Below are 18220 nucleotides of genomic sequence, written 5' to 3' on the forward strand. Positions count from 1 at the left end.
GAATCAGACCATTCGTCCATCTTACGCAATTTTACCCACAACGACTCGTGTTTGAAATAGTTGCCTTTCTCTGCATTCAGGCCATAGAATACATTCCTCTTTAAAACTGCTCCACTGGCTTTTTGCTTCTTTTCACCGCCTGACTAGACTTCCTTTTCACAGAATCCTAGCATTGTAGAGTTGGAAGGGGTCCCAAGGGCCTTCTGGTCCAAACCCCTGCAGTGCAGGAATCTCAACTAAATCATACAAGGCAGATGGCCATCCAACCATGTTCAGTTCTGGGCGCCACAATTTAAGATGGATATCGACAAGCTGAGATGTGTGCAGAGGGTGACAGAGATGATCAAGGGTTTGGAAGGAATCAAGGGTTATGAGGTTGTGGGAGTTGGGTATGTTTAGCCTGGAGTTGGCTATGTTTAGCCTGGAAAAGAAGATTTTTAAAGAAGAAATATTTAAAGGGCTGTCACATGGAAGATAGAGCAAACTTGTTTTCTTTTGCTCTGAAGGTGGACCCAAACCAACGGCTTCTCTGTATGCTTGTTGTTGTTTAAAAAATCAGCCTGAATTTAAAAGCAACTCTACATTTATATACAGTTACAGATAGGTAGCCGTGTTGGTCTGCCATAGTCAAAATAAAAAAATTCCTTCCAGTAGCACCTTAAAGACCAACTAAGTTAGTTCTTGGTATGAGCTTTCGTGTGCATGCACACTTCTTCAGATACACTGAAACAGAAGTTGTCAGATCCTTCTATATAGTGAGAAGGTGGGGAGGGGTATTACTCAGAAGGGTGGTGGGAATGGGAGATTGGCAGATAGCTGAGATGAGCCTGTTGACGATTCTTAACGACTGTAATAGGTCTTACAGGAAAAGGCAAGGGGTGAGAAGGTGAGAAATGGCTTAGTCATGTATAATGAGATAAGAATCCAATGTCTCTGTTCAGACCAGGTCTCTCCATGGTTTTAAGTTTGGTAATGAGTTGCAATTCAGCAGCCTCTCTTTCCAGTCTATTTCTGAAATTCCTTTGTAGTAAAACAGCTACTTTGAGATCTTGTATAGAATGTCCTGGGAGATTGAAGTGTTCTCCTACTGGTTTCTCTGTTTTGTGATTCTACATTTATATGTGTGATTAAGTATGTATTTGTAAATTTATCGTGTTTTTAATATTCTGTTGCAAGCTGCCCAGAGTGGCTGAGGAAACCCAGCCAGATGGGTGGGGTATAAATAATAAATTATTACTATTATTATTTTTTTCCTCTCAAAATGCACATTTTGATGTGTTTAAACTTTCAAAAACTGACTTGCAAACTTTGGAGAAGTGCAAACTCAGGTTGGTTGTTTAACTTCCCATCAACTGTTCTGAACCACAGACCCAAAGGGAGGTTCGTGGGCGTGGCAGATATATGAAAGAAGTAGGGCATGAATCCCAGGGTGGTGGGTTTGAGCCCCACAATGAGTGAAAGATTCTTGCATCGCAGGTGGTCGGACTAGATGACCCTCGTGTCCCCTTCCAACTCTTTAATTCTATAAACACAAAGCGGCAAACAGCACTTTGGCCAGGACTTCCCATCACTCCACCTGACCAGATGAGGCCTTAGATGGCAAATACCCAATCTTATAGAGAGTTCCACTTTCTGGGCTCAAAGCTCAGCACTCCAAGCCCACAGATAAGGATAGCATCAAAGCAAAGCCAATTAACCCACATCAAAGCAAGTGAATATAAACATATATGAGCTCATTGTTACAAACAACTACCAATTAATTGTGGGGTTATTTTGACTGCCAAGATGGCGTTTGAAGAGCTCCTGGAACAGTTTAACTTTCATGGGCATAGCCCTGGGGGCGCAGCTGCCTTCCCTAGATCCACAAATATTATTGAAAAGTACTGAAAGTACAGTGCTACCTCGGGTTAAGTACTTAATTCGTTCCGGAGGTCCGTTCTTAACCTGAAACTGTTCTTAACCTGAAGTACCACTTTAGCTAATGGGGCCTCCTGCTGCTGCCGCGCCGCCGAAGCACGATTTCTGTTCTCATCCTGAAGCAAAGTTCTTAATCTGAAGCACTATTTCTGGGTTAGCGGAGTCTGTAACCTGAAGCGTATGTAACCTGAAGTGTATGTAACCTGAGGTACCACTGTACTTATTTATCTGAGGTTCTGCCCCACCCTCCAGCAGAAGCCTCCCCCCCCCACAATGTCCTATTTACGGGGTATTTTTTACCTGTGATTTCCAAATAAATGCTCAACAACTTCTTTGATTTATTAAAAAATCAAAAATTCTGGCTATGCCCATGTGTCACCTTTGGTTCAGCACACCCACACATTAAGAAGAAAGAGGTCGGGTGGGGGGGGAGCGGGGGGGGGGGAAGAGAGAGGTAAGGATCAGGTTGTCAATAACAAAGATCCCTCACTACTAAAATGGCATCACAGAGCTGAAGCCGGTTCAGCAAAGGGCAGCCAAAATTATCAAGGGGACAAAGAAAGGTAAGTTTTGGGACGTTTTAGAGGAAAGTCAACAGGCGAGGCCATAGCTCAAGGGCAGAACATCTGCTTGGTATGCAGAACGTCCCAGGTTTAACCTCTGCTCTCGTCAGGCAGAGCTGGAGGCAGCCCAAGAGAAACCCCAGAGAGCTTCTGCCAGTCAGTGCAGACAATATCAAGCCAGCTAGACCACTGGTCTGACTTGGTATGTGATGGCTTCCTATATTCCTATGAGACATGATAACCACCATGGTTATATTCCACCCATACCCTCCAACATTTCTCCGATGAAAATAGGGACACCCCCTTCCATGATAATTTTACTGTTTATACCCCACACATCTTACTGGGTTGCCCCAACCACTCTGGGCAGCTTCCAACATATATAAAAACATTAAACATTTTTTAAAACTTCCCTATACAGGATTTCCTTCAGATGGCCCAGGGGAAGCTTCCAATGTATATAAAAACATGATAAAACATTAAGAAACCTTCCCGATACATATCTCATGCTCTTAAAACAATGTGCATCTTCGTTCTCCTTCTCTGTGCCTGAAACTTCCTTCCTCCCAGGTTATCTCTTCAAGTTATCTCTCTCAAATCCCTTCTCAAGAGTCCTTGGGCTTAACAGTCTCCGCTCACACACTCTCTGCCAAGCAAAACAAAAGCCTGAGAATTTGGATACCACCCATTTGATCACACATTAGCCCTGGCAGCGCCGTTGTAAAAAAGCAAAACAAAAAAACACAGAGGGCTACTTCTTTCTATTTGCTAAGCAAGTGATAGTATGCAAATGTTACCATTTATTTGCATGAAATTTGGCTGTATTTGTGACCTCTCAGTGCTCTGAGCATGGACTGCTTCACCTGCCAGATACTCACGAGGTATTCCATGGGCATAACTAAGCATCTAGACCATGCGTAGGCAAACTAAGGCCCAGGGGCCAGATCCGGCCCAATCGCCTTCTAAATCTGGGCCGCGGATAGTCCAGGAATCAGCATGTTTTTACATGAGTAGAATGTGTGTTTTTATTTAAAATGCATGTCTGGGTTATTTGTTGGGCCTGCCTGGTGTTTTTACACGTGTAGAATGTGTGCTTTTATTTAAAATGCATCTCTGGGTTATTTGTGGGGCATAGGAATTCGTTCATTCCCCCACCCCCATATAGTCCGGCCCCCCACAAGGTCTGAGGGACAGCGGACTGGCCCCCTGCTGAAAATGTTTGCCGACCCCTGATCTAGACTCTGCCCAATCCTTGGGAAGTGCTGATCTGCATAATCATAATCATCATATCATTCCACCCATTTGACTAGGTTGCCCCCGTCACTCTGGGAGGCTTCCAACATATATAAAAACATAATGTATATGTAGCCTTGCAGCTTGGTTTCACATTTCTATAACCTGTTGCATTTGTTCTTTTTGGATAAGCAAAATCTTGCTTTCTCTTGGCTTTTCTATAGCCAGACATTTCTTCCACGACTATCAGTGGTTGGTGGCTCCTAGCTACAGTGCACATCTGATAGGGCCGAAGAGAAAGAGCTGAGCGGTTAGACTTTAGCCAGCGAAGGTGACGGATGCCTTAAGCTTAAGGAAACCCCGAGGGCCTGGCATTTGTTTTGGGGAAGCAGGTGCTGCCCTACAGATTAGCCCCGTTTGGGTTCTTTGGGTCTGTGGAATACTAGCAAGGTGTGCCTGGCATCTATTTTAGTCTTTTGGAGAAAAAGGTCAAGGATTTACTCTTATGCAATGGAACATTCCCCCTTTCCCTATCTTCACCAATCTCATCCAGAGGGTTGGGGAGACCCATAGAACAGATTTAGGGGTGCACAGTGGAAGTTCTGCTGTCCAAGCATAAATCCTTGTTCTGACAGGACGTGTTGGAAACCATCCCTAAGTTTTCATACTCTTAGGCAATTTTGCATGTATTTTTTTAAAATTGCTGTTACGACAACATGGGGACCCAGAATTGGATGGGCTGGGCTGGACAATGGTTTTATTATTCACGCACCTGTTCCCCACAGGTACCTGTTCATTGTGGCCAACAGGACCCCCGTCTTAAGCGTGCTGGTAAAAGCACCAGACCATTTGCTGAAACAAAGACGCTGAGAGAGAATGACGACGACTCCCCCTGGCAAGACGGAAGGTGCCGCATTGTTGGCACCTTCTGTCTATACAGTTATTGCTTTTCTTGGCATCGTGACAGGCGGAAAAGGGGGGAGGCAGAGAGAGAGAATGTGGAAGAGTGGAAAGCCGTAATGGGAGAGAGGAGGGATCTGTAGGCCTCAGACCTCTGTCTCCATGGAAACCAGACAGCTCAGCTTGAAGCTGAGAATATGTCCTTTAAACAGGGAGGAGAGGGAGGGAGGGAGAAGCAGAGAAGGCAGAAGGTGCTCTTGCCCATGACAGCTAAATCGATAAGAGAACGAATGAGAACACTGATCTCCAATCTGCATGTCCTTCTGCCCTGCCTCCATTTCTGCGGCTGGTTTCGCACTTGGTCCAAATGCCAGCTCCTTCAATGCACTCCCACCAGACATTTTTAACTTCTTTCCTGTGTGTGTTAAAAACCCAGCTGTAAAAATCCAGTTGCAATTTGCTTTTTGCAAGATGCTTTAAACGGCTCATTTCTTAAACTTGGTGGTGGTACGTTTCTGCTCCTGGGTCTTTCAGGTCTGCTTGAGCAAGGGCTGCTTGGACCCTCAGGAGGGGCCGGGTTCCTCCACTAGAGGCCCAATGCCAGTCCCACTTTCCCTAGGCCCACACTCCTCACACCGAGTGTGTTTGCCTAGCTAAAATCTGTCCTCAAACTCTGAAAAGTTGCTCAGAAGGGATATGTGGCTCTTGGGAATGGCAGGTTCCTTGCTGCTGCTATAGGAGGGAGTTTCCCCCCTTATAGTGCCAGTTCAGTGCTACCCTAAAGTAGTCTTTCCCAATGTGGTGCCCTCCAGATGTTGTTGGATTACAACTCCCAATGACCAGAAATGATGGGAGTTGTAGTTGGAGAGCATCAAGTTGAGCTGGACAAAAGTAATTCTAGGGACTGCTTTTGCAACCCAGGCAAAATGGGGGGGGGGTCCAAGCCAGAATTTTATCAGTTTTGGTCAGCTGTCTGAATGAAGAGGGTGCAAAGGCAGAAGAGACAGGTTGGTAGTTGTCAGTGTATGTGTTTGCTGTCGCTGTGTGCGCCTGTGCAACCAGTAATCATATAGGATTAATGCCTCCCTCCCCCGCCCCCGAAGCAGCATGCAGTGACTGTATACAAAATACTACCTTTCAGATGAGACAGTGTGAAGGCTCTCCCATGCTAGGGCAGGTAGGCTTTAGCATAAAAACCAGATTCCACACCTTACTCAAGACAGGCAAGGAAGCACTCTTTTTACAAAGGTGCTTCAAATATACCCAGAGGCAACTTGAATAGAAGTGTTTCTGAAAGGTGTGTTGTTGTTGTTTTAGGCACCAGAGGCAATAAACCAAGGTTTAAAGAAGCCACTTTTGAGGAGTGTGTAATTATTCAATACTGAAATTGAACTTTATTATCAGCAGAAATCAGGCACCTTTTCAAGTGTGGTTATCTTCCATTCCCCTTCACTCAGTGTCAGCAAAAAAGCATTGACAACCTGGTGCCCCCCAGCTGTTTTGGTATACAGCCCCCATCAACCCCACCCAGAAAGCCCAAACATTCTGGGGGCACTAGGCTGAAGAAAGCTGGAATGAACGGTAGCCCTGATGGGCCATTATTTCCCACAAGCGTAATCTGCCGCCCTTAATAGTTGCGGAAACATGTGACTTCAACGTAGTGGTCATTATTCAGCTGATGCAGCAAAGCCACCTACCTGCTCCACACCTGAAGTTGGCACATCTCTTGTGCGGGGAAATGGCACTTCCCCCACCAATGAGCTCCCACATTGTGTAGCAGGGAAATCCCAGCTCGTTTCAATAAAGAGCACTGTACAATCTGCGGCTGCCCGCGAGCACCTTATGAATAGTGTCCATTATATCCCCTGGGACATGTGACAGATCTCTCCTTTCCATATGCTGCTTCTCATCCTGAAAGCCCACTTTCATTACTGCTGTTTTCAAACTGTTCACTTTGGGAACATCTGCATTAAAAGCTGGGATAGAAATATAGCAAAGGACCACTTGAACACTGCTTAAAAACAACAGCATCAGACCAGACTTCGGGTCCCAAGGATTTCTCACTTAACATTACAGCTGCTGGACCCTCGAGGGATCTTGCTTGGATGATACTTCCTTGGATGCTACTCCATTCAGATATTGCCCTCTGCTGGTCTCAGACTGTAAAAGCATATGTAGAGAGGTGCCAGTGGGAAAGGGACACGGTTGTGTTGTGGTCTAAACCACAGAGCCTACGGCCTACCAATCAGAGGTTCGAATCCCCACGATGGGGTGAGCTCCCGTTGCTCGGTCCCTGCTTCTGCCATCCTTGCAGTTCGAAAGCACGTCAAAGTGCAAGTAGATAAATAGGCACCGCTCCGGCGGAAAGGTAAACGGCGTTTCTGTGCGCTGCTCTGGTTCGCCAGAAACGGTTTAGTCATGCTGGCCACAAGACCCAGAAGCTGTACGCCGGCTCCCTCAGTCAGTAAAGCGAGATGAATGCCACAACCCCAGTCATCCGCGACTGGACCTAACGGTCAGGGGTCCCTTTACCTTTTTACTAGTGGAAAAGGGTTTGAGCCTGCGGCTGCTGCAGCAAAAGTGCTGCCCTAGACAACCACCTAGAATCACCCACTGGAAATAGGGTTGCCCCACCTGTATCACTTCTCCAGGATAACTGAGAAGGGCAACCTGCAGAAGACAGGCAGCAGGTATGAACTTTACCATCCATCCTCCTGTTTAGGAAAAATGACCGTTCATGGATTTGATATCTCACTTGAATTGCAACAGCAGAACGTGCAGCCAGTTAGCTGTAGGCTGTGTTGCACTCTGAAAGCACAGACCACATGTCTTGTCTATGCGATTAACAGACCTCACACTTGAGTGAAGGTCTCCATACCACTAGCAAATCATTCACCTTTGCCATGTAACATTAAAATGGAGCATGACAAGAGCTCACTAGCACTGTCGGTTGCATATTCCAATTTCTTTTCAAACTTACCCCTATTACTTACACAGAGTCCTTGGGATACGGCAGGCTATATGAAAAACAGAGGGCTGGATAGCATGTTCTTTAATGTCACAGAAAAACACACATCAGGTTTTGCTAAAGTGACCCTACTGTCCTCCTGTTCAGTTTCTTCTTGAGGTGGGATGGTGGACCCCCGATGTTGCTGAGATAGAGGGGATCAGTCATTTGATGGTGTCTCCCTCTGAGGAGCCTTAAAGGCACAGAGACACCTGTCAAACCTGCTCCCTTGGGTGGGGAAGGTGTAAAAAAAACAAACAAAAACCAGCCTCCCACAGTTTAGCTTGAAGTAACAAGTCATATCTCCCTCTATAATAAAAATGTAAGGATGTCGTACCTCATCACAATCTTGGATTTGGATGAAGTCAGGGGCAGGATCGCGGAGCAAGATTGAAGGCAGGTTGCACAAGAATAGTGGCCATGGCAAGGGAGGGAGGACACTGAGCAGGGGAAAGTGGTGTTTTAAAACAACAGGGTTAAGTTTGACTAAAGCTGGGATGGAGAAAAATGAGAGGAAGTGGCACTTTCGAACAGGAGCAGAGGTTTGAGTAAGTACTATGGAATATTTGAGGGCTACACATGCTTTATCTGCCCCACAAGAGGCAGCTATGGAACGGAAGAGGGGAAGGTTGGGAGTGCAGTGATAGGGAGCTACACTGGAAAGAAGAAAATGTAGTTGTTTTAAATAATGGTAGACGTTTGTGGAAAGTGCTAGTGGAGCAACACTGAGAGGAAAATGGTGGTTTTAAACAATGGCAGAGGTCCAAGTAAAACAGGGATGGAGCAGTACTGAGAAGGGCAGGGAGGCCTTTTGCATGCACAGGTTTGGCAGCTGGGGGCAACTTGAACACCTGAGTGGGCCACATGGGACCTCTGATGACTGCCTGTGGGTTGCCCACATATGTGTGGAAGGATTAGTCCGTGTACCCAACCGTGAGTACTTTGTCATTCTTGGTATTATACCACATGTAATAAAGGAACAGGGACGTGGGTGGCACTGTGGTTTAAACCACAGAACCTAGGACTTGCCAATCAGAAGATCGGTGGTTCGAATCCCCGCGACGGGGTGAGCTCCCGTTGCTCGGTCCCTGCTCATGCCCACCTAGCAGTTTGAAAGCACGTCAAAGTGCAAGTAGATAAATAGGCGGGAAGGTAAACGGCGTTTTCGTGCGCTGCTCTGGTTCGCCAGAAGCAGCTTAGTCATGCCGGCCACATGACCCAGAAGCTGTACGTTGGCTCCCTCGGCCAATAAAGCGAGATGAGCGCCGCAACCCCAGAGTCGGCCACGACTGGACCTAATGGTCAGGGGTCCCTTTACCTTTACCTAATAAAGGAACACCTCAAAGCTGAGCACGTCCAGTTATCTTTAGATGCTTCTCAGTGGTGTTAAAAACATTCTACTGCAGAAGGTCAGGCAGCGTTAAGGCTCCCTTGATTTATGTGTAATGGTTCAATCAGGAAAATCCAGAAATTACCAGCTTGCTTAGAATATGTTTTGATGCAGTGACTAGAAATCAGTCGCGGTTCATGCTGGGTTGGCGGGGGATGGATGGCAATTCCAGGCAGCCAGGGATAACTTTGGGCTGTGGGTTAACAGCACCTTTCAAGCTTCACGGCTGTGCCTCTGTGGAGGACTTTAGAGGTCTGGGAAAGGCTCTCCCAACCTCGGTTAAAGTACCGAAAACTCCTCGACTCAAGGGAGGAAGTACCATATGTGCCACTGCCACTGCCAATTCACAAGGGGAGCATCTCTTACATTACTGATGTTTACTAGTGTAAATGTTGCTGTCTCTTCCCCCAAGGGATCCTGGGAACTGTAGGAGCTGCAGCAGGGAACAAGAAGTCCAGGGATCCTGAGAGAGAGACTTGTTGGTCCCTTCACAAAAGCTACAGTTCCCAGGGGTTCTTTGCGAAAGCGAGCCCTAACTAGAAGCCAACGAAGATGCACATTCCCAACTTGGCTCAGGCCAGTTCGTTTCTGCATTCTGTTGTCTCCGATAACACCCCCCAAGAGTGGGCAAGAACAGCTACAGCAGGGCAACTTCCTTTGGGAGGAAGTTCAGTTTTTCACTAGTCAAACTGCTGACACAGGCGAAGCCTCTGTGGTTCTGGTACCCAGGATAGAAGGTAATGCTGGACATGGGACAATTCTGCATGGGAGCAGTATGGGTTCTAGCTCTGAGACCAGAGGTATATAGCACAAAGATCACACACCCTATCGGGCCGATGCTGTGCAAACCATTCATCTTAAGAGCTTTTCTGTGAGTTTGGGTGTTCCCCGCAGCATAGGATAGAATCCACTCAAAGCAGTTGCTTTCTTCACCATTCTGGATGACCAAGACAGCCACAGTATTTCACAATGCATCTAGTAGTTTGTGCTACTGAGACCCTTTGCTCCGTCCTGGGGGAACGAGGCAAGAACCCTGGCGTTTGGGGGTCGCAGGGGGTGGGCTACCCGCTCAGTTCCCAAGAACCTCACCTGTGACCTCTGGGCTTCCTCACAGGTTAAGGGTCTCAGGGACAGAGAGGATGCCGGGAAATGAGGAAGCAGGAAGGCAGAGAAAGGATAATGGGACTATAACAGGAAGGGGCAGGCAGGGGTGGGGAGGAGGTAGTTCCCCCATGTGACTCCTTAACCTGGGAGGGGGGAAACAGGTGAGAGACAAGGCACCATAAGGTTAGCAAGACAGGAATAAAAAGAGCAAGCAAACTTCCGTTCCTCAACTGCTGCAACACAAAAATCATGGCAGGTCCTCAAAGTCTCTTGGACGACTCTCGTTCTCTAGTTTCGTTTTTATCCCCAAACCTCCCCTCCTTCGCCAAGGCAGGCAGCAAAGCAGAAGGATGGCAGCCGCTTTGGAAATGCAAAGACGCCTTAATGACATCCTTTAAGTTCAGCGGAACTGGGTCACTTCTTTCAACGTGATTCTCTTTTTTAGCTTCCCCTGAAAATTAAAATACAAAACAGAACGCCCTGTTGCTTTTCTGACATAACTCATATCTAATTATCTGGCAGTTTGTGGATTGGGTTTAAAACACAGTTAAAACATCTGGGTGAATAAAAAGGCACCAGAAATACCATAAAGCATTCGACTGCCACTGAAGGCAGGCTATGGTGCCACTATCAAAAAGGATCTCTCCTTTGGAGCCACTCGGCTCACCTCACTTGGCACTCAGAGCAGGGTCTCTTTGACGCCATTTCTCTCACCTCACATCTTCTTAGTGGTCTTTTCAGTGCCAAGTAAATACCTTTGCATTCACTCAGGCGTTTGAATTGTTTTAAATTCAGGCTGCTTTATGCAAGTAAGGTTTATATTATTATTACTAATTGTTGGTTTGTAATTATTATTGTATATTGCATTTTAAAATCATTGCTAAAATAAAAAAAATCCTTCCAGTAGCACCTTAAAGACCAACTAAGTTAGTTCTTGGTATGAGCTTTCGTGTGCATGCACACTTCTTCAGATACCTGGAAGAAGTGTGCATGCACACGAAAGCTCATACCAAGAACTAACTTAGTTGGTCTTTAAGGTGCTACTGGAAGGAATTTTTTTATGTTGACTATGGCAGACCAACACGGCTACCTATCTGTAACTAAAATCATTGCTGTAAGCCATCCAGGGAGCTATCGGTGGCTGTGTAAATCATCTTCACCATTATCCAATTCCAGTTTTGCCAGGGCTGGATCATTATTCTCAACACCAAATATTAGGACATGGAAAGTAAGAGGAACAAGAAATTTTCCTGAACACGCACAAGGTGTCCTCCCAGAAACATGCAGGACCACTTAGTATTGGTAGCCAGTCCCCAAATATCTGAGAGCTGAAAGAAAAATTTCTAGGCCAAAGAATACAATATCCTGGGAAGCTTGAAGTCCGGCACCTCCTCAAGCCTCCCACCTAGTCCTCGGTCCAGTGGAAGCCAACCTTTTTATTCTGCAACAACTAGATCTATTTAACTGCCAAACCTTCTGGGTCCATCTGATTTCTGCTTAGACAACACTGAAATTAATGGACCTAAATCAGTTGTGCCCGTTAATTTCAGTGGGTCTGCTCTGAGAAGAATGAGCGTTGGCTACAGCCCACTGTCACTTTGCAGCGCTATTACCTGCCCCAATGGTAGGCAAGCAATCAGGATCGAAATGCAGCAAAGGTACATGTCCCGCTGTCTCCCCTCCCTCCCTCCTGCCACTCACCTCTCCTAATATTCTGCAGAAGCTTCCCACCTTTTCAGACCCAGGATGCACTTGTAACTCAAACATGCATTTGAGGACCCATTTCTTAATCTTTTACCATACAATTGCACAATGGGAAGTGCTCCTGTTGCAACCCACCTTGGATTAGGCTGTGACCCAAACCACCAGCTGAAGACCGATGCTCTACAGAAGCTAACCATTTTCAGGGCAGTGCATCGCTGGAGTACTAGGGATGGGGGGAATGTGTGGGCCTCCCAGATGCTGCTGGACCACAGCTCCTGTCACTCCTGATCTCTGGCCAGGCTGGTGGGGGACTGGTGGTAGGTGGAGTCTGGCAACGTCTGGGGGACACAGGTTTCCCATCCCACTTGTAATGTGTTACAGCCAAGAGTTGCTGAAAATGGACACAGGAAAATACACCCCCAAACAAGGTGGGAGTTTTACTACGAAAATTTGTAGTTGTCTTGAGCCTCACCGTGCAACCCAAAGGGTGTGCCCCGAAGAAAATACAATCACAAAAGGGCAGAGAATGTGGTGGTGGTGGTGGGGAACCACACTGAGAACAGGTAATGTGAACTCAAGCAGGTCATGGCAAAAGAGAGCATCAAAGCCAGTTGCTAAATAAGAAGAATAAGAAGTGGAATCTTAAAAAAAGGTTTTTAAAAAGAGGGAAGGCTGTTTGGGAGGATATAAGCTGTTTCTTTTTTTAAAAAAAGCATTGAACAAATATGAAAACAAAAGCAGGCTAGGCAAGACACATTTAATTAAAAGAACTATTGTGGGAAAGTTCTGAAGGGCGCCATTCTTAGAAAGTTTTCTAAAGGATGCTTTCAATTTGGAGAAAAGCCTGGGCCTGATCTCCATTTCGATAAGCGCCAGTTGAGAAGTTTGTGGAAAGTAGGTGGGCAAGGAGAAGCCACCGGGATGTTTCAACCTCAATAGTGGGTAGCATTTCATAGGTGGGACAGCTTCAGCCTGTACCAGCTGTGCTCTTGGCATTTCTGCATTTTGGGCCTTAGTTCCTGCTAAGATTCCAGAGAGACTCCCTTACACTCTGGATAAGGGATGGGCCTACATTTCTGGAATGTTCCAGCATATGCCAGAGGACACAGAACTGCGCCTGTCCCCCTGCTGCTGCGAATGGTGAAGTGGATTTCAATGCAGTCAGGGGGCTGATTCCTCTGGCCGGCTCAGTCTCTGGGTAGGCTTCAAGTCAGGGAAATGTGCTGGCCCAGAAAGTTCAAAAGAGGCTCTGGGGCCCTGTTGAACTCAGCCCTTGTGTGAGAGGACTGTCTGCCTCGTCTGCTGCCAACGGGCGTTGATCTGAGGCGACGTGAGAAAGTGGCAGTGTCTGCTCAGGGTGAGCATACTGGCTAACCCACAAGCCGAAAGAAGTGGTGGGCACCTGACTGCAGCCATCATGTGAAACAGTCCTCGGTGGCCTTTGAGAAGTCCACAGGGAGCAGCGCCACGGAGACTCGCTAGGTTAGGCGAGGGACACTGATCAGGGCTGAACGGAAAAGCATAACCAGCCAAGTATGAGGAAGATCTGGAGGGGTTGGAGCCCAGTCCTCGAACACAAAAGGGTGTCTCTCCCCACCCACCAACTCACCTGGTCAGGGTGTGTTTCTTGTTGCTGTCGCTGGGCACAGGCGTTGGGCGAGGTGAGCCAAAAGCCACATCACGAACGGCTCTGTGATATAATAGGAGAGACACCTGCACCAGCACATTTGTGTTTTCCAAAAAGTACATCTAATGGACAACCCCAACCATCTGCAGGTAACTCCACCAGCCCCCCAAAGTCAGCAACCATGTACACAAATCTCTCTACGGCCAATTTATGATGTATGCACAACACACACACACACACACACACACACACACACACACACACAAATGGGCACACATACACCAAACTTCCTTCAGCCCAAGACTGTGCTGGATACAAGCCATCTTCCAAACATGCTATGATGCAGACACTCCAGTCAGAGACAGGGTCCAACTCCCCAACAGATACTTTTGCTTGGGGTCTGTGTTATGTGAGCATGTTCTGTCCAGAGGAATACCAAGGATTTGAACATTTGCAGCCACGGCACGCACAGCAAACACGCCTGCCCGCTCCTTCGCACTCACACCCCGGGCACACACATGTTTCCCCGCACAGAGATCTCTTTTATGCATTCACCTTGACATCGATACCACTGCCCGCAAACCACGCCATCCTCTCCGCAAACAATACCCTCTCTCCGCGCACTCACAGACCCCTGCCAAACTGCCCCTTTCAAACACGCTGCCTCCGTGGTGCACAATGGATTGATTCATGGCACACACATGTGGCACGGCACACACACCCCTCTCTCCTTGTTATAAGGAACTTGTGCCACATAATTCCCATTGCTTTCAACTTGCCAAATCCAGCTCACCCCACCACACACAAACAGTAGTTACCCATGCACCCAACGGAAGGCGATCTGTGACGAATAACCTTAAGAACCGCTTTCTCAGTCTTTCTGTTCCCACACCCACCCACACCCAGCTCCCTCACATGCAGATTTTTTCCTCCTTGACCAGTCCTGGAGGACTCTTCGTGTGTGTGTGTGTAAGAGAGTGCACATTTTTCCCCCTGAGAGAAGAACCCAATAGTGTTTTCAAAAGAGGTTTGTTCCCATCTGAGGATGGGAATCCCTTGGGTGGGTGTGGCCCCCGAGGCGTGTGTGCACGCACATGAATCGTTCCAATGCGCATACAGCGTGTCCATCTTGTATTTTGGAGTAGGGGGAGGCAATATTTTTTTTGGGGGGGTCACGCATTGGATCCCTCAATGAGGTCATGGGTCCACGGGTGCGTTATGTCAGGAAGTGCCCACAGGGGTGGTAGCAGCTGGGACCTCTCTAAGAAACCCCCGGTTGGTTTGGCTGGGTGGGAGGGATGGGGACACTGCGCATGCATTTTGCCTTCCTTGGAGAAAGACACACATGACATATGAAAGAGAGAGAGAGAGAACAAGATAGAGAGAGAACAAGATAGAGAGAGATGCCCCAGGTGGCAACTGTTGAACCCCAGAGAAAGAGTGCATCTTTCTGTTCTCATCTTTGCTTCCACTTGCCCCTGGAGGGGGCAGGCAGGATGGAAATTTAGCATTCCACAGCTATCGGGGCTTCTCATCTTTCTAAGGAAGGTGAGTTGCCTCCTCCCACACAAAAACCCCACACATTCCCCCTTCCTCACCACCAAACTTAAGGTCACTAACCTACCTGCCAATCCCCTTCACCACCCAAGCTTTGTGCGCAAAGGCTGACCCATCTCCCCTTATCCCTCTTACCCCTGACATGCCACCTGTCCCCCCACCCACCACCCTCTCCAGCACCTCTGCCTCATCGCCTCTCTCCTCCTTGTTGCTCTGTGTCAGCCCCTTCCCCTCCCCTTATTCTTCATCGCCTGTTTCTTGCACTCACCCACCCAGCCCCTTTCCTCCAGTCTCCATCCTGGTCCTCCTTATTCCCTTGCCAATTCCCTCCCTCTCCCACCCCGCAGGTCAGGGCTGGTGAATTTCCCCATGCAGGGAAGGTTAACCTGTTCTGGTCCTCTTCTCCTTCTGCCCTCCTCGCTTGCCATCCTCCGTCCTTGGCTTTGGCTGTGGTTCATGGGTGGCTGTGCCTATTGATGGATGCTCTCCTCTCTCTTTCTCCCCATCATCGCTTAGCTCTGGCTCTATGTCTCTCTCTCTCCCTGGGCCGCTGTCTATGCTGTAGCAACGCAATGCGGCTGTTGTCTGGAATGGAACTTTATCAGACTTGCCTGGATCCAGACGGCAGGGAGGGCGGGGAGAGAGAGAGAGTGAGAGAGAGGGAAGGAGGGGAGAAGAGGGAGCGGCGGAGAGGGAGGGAGGGAGCTGGCTGGGAAAAATTCAAATGGCAGCAAACCGAGACAATAAGCGGCAGGTGAGCTAGGCAGGTGGGGCTGAGCCCAAACAGACCCACGCCACACTCTGCGCCCATCGGACGAGAGCGTGCAGCGCGGCACAACGCGGCTGGCAAATGCAAGGCAAAAGACGCAAGCCACACCACATGGACCGAGAGCCAGACATGCCATGTTGCATGGCCCGCCACAGGTCAAGAGCATGCCAGCCACGCATGGCTGCCTCGCGTGAAAATGACAAAAAAAGTGCTGCAAGGCACAAGCCGGAACCGTCCGTGCCAGAGGAATGGAGCCTCCATTTACAGGGGCAGTGTATCTTAAATTACATGGGGCAAATGGGCACGGCCCTCACTGTCATGCCTGATCGTTGCCGAAAGCTGGAGCCAAGAGACCTTTGGTCTGCCCCAGAGAGACGCGCGCCCCATGTTCACGTTTGAAATACACACGTTCTCCACATTAAGCGTACGCATGAAGCACAGATGCACCACACGCGTGTACGTACCTAGACAACGGCACGTGAGGCGCAAGGCAAATGGCCCGTCTGCGAATGAAGCAGCCCCTCCCATGCAGGCAGCTGCCCCCGCCCCAAAAAGTGCATGCCTTGTCCCCACAGGTACAACCCTTAAAAAATAAATAAATTGGTACTTCCCAACTCCATGCGTTGCTTTTGCAAGGGCTTTGTGTTGCTAACAAAGGCTACATCTCACAATATAGCTTCCACACCACGCCAGACAGTCGCTCACAGCACAGACAAGGACAATTCACGCAGTAAAACAAAGAGCTGCTTCAGACCACACACTATTTCCCAAAGGTTACAAAACACAACCCGATCTGCGTACTCCTGCAGTTTTGTAAATGCGTATTGCCCTCCATGTGCGCAGAACCAAAAGGTCACTCCCCTAGGATCATGCTTTAAAATAAAACAAGATTCCATAATAATTTATCTGGAATAAGTACCCCCTTCACACACACACACACACACACACACACCAAAGTCCTGCACACAGAATCTCTTCCACTTTGCTCATCCACTGCCAAGGGAACGTAACACAAATCCTTCTCTGCCCAGTTGAGTGAACACAAGGGGTGAACACAAGGGGCAGCAGAAAGGTCGTGGAGAGACCCTGCATATCACACGGTGATGTGCCTCACCACAACTTAGCGCAAGGGGCAACGTGCACAGCTGACATCTTCACATGCCCTTAAGGCCAGGCATGAACTTGCCTCCTCGTATGTGGTCCCGGGCTTCTTCGGTGCCCTCTGTTTTCCCCTAATGTGACTCACAAAGCCATCTGTTGCTCCCGTGTTGCTTGCGCAGCACATGGCATTTGAGCACCTCACATAAAGAGACGGCGCCATCCTTTCCCATCTGGAAAGGCCTTGCATGCCACCCTTGAGCGAAGGGCAAGATAAAAACGCAACAAGTATATCTCCAGCACTTGCACGCCTTCCCCTGTCTTTCTCCTAGGCTCAGTATCATTTCTTACAGCTGCTCCAGACATCCACCTTGCCCACTTTCTCTCCAAGGTCAGGTCCATTTCTCCAATCCTTTTACCCCCAGAAGCCTGGCATCCCTTGCAGGTCAGCACCCGCGGAATCTTTGTCTTTAAGCCTCCCATACAATACACATGTTTAAACACAATTGGGGAAAAAACACACCCCAAACTATATACGTACAAACGCAACACACTCTCACACCAGAAGACAACTGAGCATGTTCCAGACAGTTGTGTAATTTACATGAACAATGGCCTGCACCGAAAGAAAGGCAACTGTCACGCAAACTTGCAGATTTGTTCTATGTAACGCATTATGCAGAATCGGCAATCTTGAGTTTTTAATCGTGCGCTTTCCGCTAGCCACAAGGAGTCCTGCAAGGCACTGGATCTTCATTCCTGACCACTGAAAATTGTATTCAGCCACCTCTCCAGCCACTGAACCTGGAGAAAGATGTCTGCCTCCGGCCCCAAGATTTCTGAAGATATAGGGTTGCCATGTATCCTAGTGAGGAGTGCCTGCCTCCCTCATTATTAAGTTTCAGGAGGAATTTGAAAACATCCCCATTCACCCAGCCATTTGGCGGCTGAAGAATGCTGTACCTGCAAACCTCGAGAAAACACTGGATGGAAGTATGTGGGTTAAACCACAGAGCCTAGGGCTTGCCGATCAGAAGGTTGGCGGTTCAAATCCCCACGACGGGGTGAGCTCCCGTTGCTCGGTCCCTGCTCCTGCCAACCTAGCAGTTCGAAAGCATGTCAAAGTGCAAGTAGATAAATAGGTACCACTCCGATGGGAAGGTAAATGGCGTTTCCGTGCACTGCTCTGGTTCGCCAGAAGCGGCTTAGTCATGCTGGCCACATGACCTGGAAGCTGTATGCCGGCTCCCTCGGCCAGTAAAGCGAGATGAGCACCGCAACCCCAGAATCGGCCACGACTGGACCTAATAGTCAGGGGTCCCTTTACCTTTAATATGCTTCGAAATGTCTT

General features: G+C 48.2%; 1 long non-coding RNA gene across 1 annotated transcript; it reads right to left on the bottom strand.

Moving 5' to 3' along the window:
- Window positions 1–7650: 7650 nt before the first annotated feature.
- Window positions 7651–17980, bottom strand: LOC308590173. Its single transcript, XR_014009701.1, has 2 exons — window positions 13428–17980; window positions 7651–10565 (listed from the first exon to the last, which is right to left on the bottom strand). It is a non-coding gene; the product is annotated as an uncharacterized lncRNA (long non-coding RNA).
- Between the last annotated feature and the right edge of the window lie 240 nt (window positions 17981–18220).

Source organism: Podarcis bocagei (genome assembly GCF_964188305.1).
Source record: "Podarcis bocagei genome assembly, chromosome: 7".
Classification (NCBI taxonomy): domain Eukaryota; kingdom Metazoa; phylum Chordata; class Lepidosauria; order Squamata; family Lacertidae; genus Podarcis; species Podarcis bocagei.